Raw genomic sequence first — 2500 nt, forward strand, 5'->3', positions numbered from 1 at the left:
GTCATTTCGCTCTGATATCGCCTTTTTGTTCAATTTCTGCGTTTTCTCTTGTGAAAAGTACTGCCTTTATCCATTATTACCTCGCTGCACATTTTTCGTTTTATTATAGTCGTTGATTATTATTACAATATCTCAATATATACAATATCTCAATTTTATCTTTCAATTTTTTACTTTTGACGTTTTCGCGAATACTGATCGGCGAGCAGAATGTATTTCTGTAAGAGACTGACGCGATCTTTCTGCGTTTCGTTATTTTATTAGTGCGTTTATACTGCATGAAATGTGTAATTTTCATTTACATTCTTGTAATATTTTATCATTGTAATAATTTCTATAGTAACGAAATAATTTTATGTTCAAATCTAGCCATTATATCGTTATTATTTGTTTATCATTCGCTTCTGCCTTTGTTTAAAGGACAGACACAGATATAAATAATTATTTTGTTAATTTACTGCGTACCTTTGTTGTGCGATCCTACGCGTAAATACATTCTCTTATACTGTGTCTAATTTCATGTACTTTAGAATGATGATTTAGTCGACGTATACCAAATGTAAATGGTTTATTTCGCGTAAGCGCCCTTGCGCTTTCTGTGGCGCTGACAATAATTCGCGTCCTTCTGATAATTGCGTTCCTGTTGTTGCAAACTGGAGGTGAGTTGTCGATGCCTTTGCTTGGAGCTGCTGCTGCCTCCTCAGTTGGTTGCGTCTTGCCGCCTTTTCTCTTATCTCTACCTGACGAAAATAACGGAATCACTTAAAGAGTCATGCCTATTCCGTGTTGCATGTATAATCGATGCGATTGTGTGTCTGAGCGATTTCAATGTCGACATGCTCGATCAAATTAATTATAATGCCAATTTCGATATCGCATTGTTTTCCCTTAGGCAATTGATTGATGCTCCAACTTGCTTAATGTAATTCGGCAACCACTTTAAATCTTATTTTTGTCTCATCGAGCATAATTAATATAATTGAGTGCGGAGTCAGCGATGCGACCAGTGTGAGTGACCATCTTATCACCCATTTGATGCTGGCTATTCCGCGACTATATTGTCCTGGTTATGTGTCTTTCTCGCATAACATTCATGCACTTAGGAATAAGAACATCGAATATGAGCTGGAGCTGGTCCCCTTTATATGCGGCACATATTGAGATGATTTCTCACTTTACTGCCTCTCTTGCAATTTTTGATCGACTCGCCCCGATTACTTATAGGCGTGTTTCTCGTCTCTTCGCGCCGTGGCTGAATAGTGCAGTCCGACGGCTCATTGAGCCGTGAAGAGATGTGCCCTTCTTAAATACAGGCGATCTCAGTTTCCTGCGGACAGGCAGCGCTACAAAAATTTGCGGATCTATGTGAATATTGTTCGTCATGAGAAAAAGACCTTCCCCTCTATCTCCCTTACAACTGATTCTGCGCTCCAATTCTGGAGAAATCTTCGTGCCCTTGATGCACAATCCTCCTTTGCTTCTATATCTCTGGATCTTAGAAACCCTTCGCTTCTGAATAATCATTTACCTAATGTCCTAACTTCTTCGTCTTATTTCTTTAACACTTTTACTAATCTTCTTTCTTCCTCACGTTTTCTCGACCTTCAACTTTGCTCCGAACACTTTCAGAGGTCTCTACAATATTTTTAAGCGCATTCGCCTGACTTCCGTTAAGCCTTTGGATCTCTCCTGTCACATGTTCCTACTATGCTTTCCTCAATGTCTTGATCCCCTTCTTTATATGTTAATTTTCTCCCTTTCTTTCTCACAGTCCCTCCTCCTGAAAACATTCAATTGTTCTTCCCATTTCTAAAATTAATAATCCTTCTTCTCCTTTATCTTTTTGCCCTATCTCGCTCTCCCCTTTCTTCTCAAAGCCTCTTGAGTGTATCTGCTTCTCACAACTTGCCTTTATCTCAAATTTTAATATCTCTTCCTCCTCAGCCTGGTTTTCATCTCTCAGACGAAGTTGCTTCATATCTCCAAGGTCATGCTTCGTAATTTCGACAATTGTCGCCTTCCATCGTTATCTTGGACTTAACAAAGACTTTCGACTTACCGTCAGTCATAACCTACTTTTAGTCAAACTCAAGTTATGCGATCTTGCTCACCTTGCTCTCTCGCTAATCTGCTCGTTCCTTACAAACCGCAGCAGGTCCACATATATAATTCTTTTCTTCTGTTCTCCTCTACTGATGCCATTCTCTCTGGTATTCCCCAGGGTTTCATTCTCGGATCCTTACTCTTTAATATTTTTGTCTAATGTTTTTCTGACCTCCGAGCTTTTTATGTATGCAGATGATACAATTCTTCTCAAATCCTTTCATCCCTTTGATGCTTTAGTAACCTATTCTGCTTTGAATACAGAATGCTTTTAATTTATTGCCGGATGATCCAGTAATAATCTGCATCTAAATCCTGCTAAATCATCCTTGCTGATTGTTGATTCCTCAACATTGTTATCGTGTATTCCATCCTTCAACATTTCTTTTAATTCTAT

The 2500-nt window shown here is 38.7% G+C and overlaps 1 protein-coding gene across 1 annotated transcript in view; it reads left to right on the forward strand.

Moving 5' to 3' along the window:
* The window catches only part of LOC108692144, a 6340-nt gene that overhangs the window by 1601 nt on the left and 2239 nt on the right, over window positions 1-2500 (forward strand). The gene's annotated exons all lie outside the window — the stretch shown is intronic.

This window comes from Atta colombica, unplaced genomic scaffold (assembly GCF_001594045.1).
Source record: "Atta colombica isolate Treedump-2 unplaced genomic scaffold, Acol1.0 scaffold62, whole genome shotgun sequence".
Taxonomy (NCBI): Eukaryota; Metazoa; Arthropoda; class Insecta; order Hymenoptera; family Formicidae; genus Atta; species Atta colombica.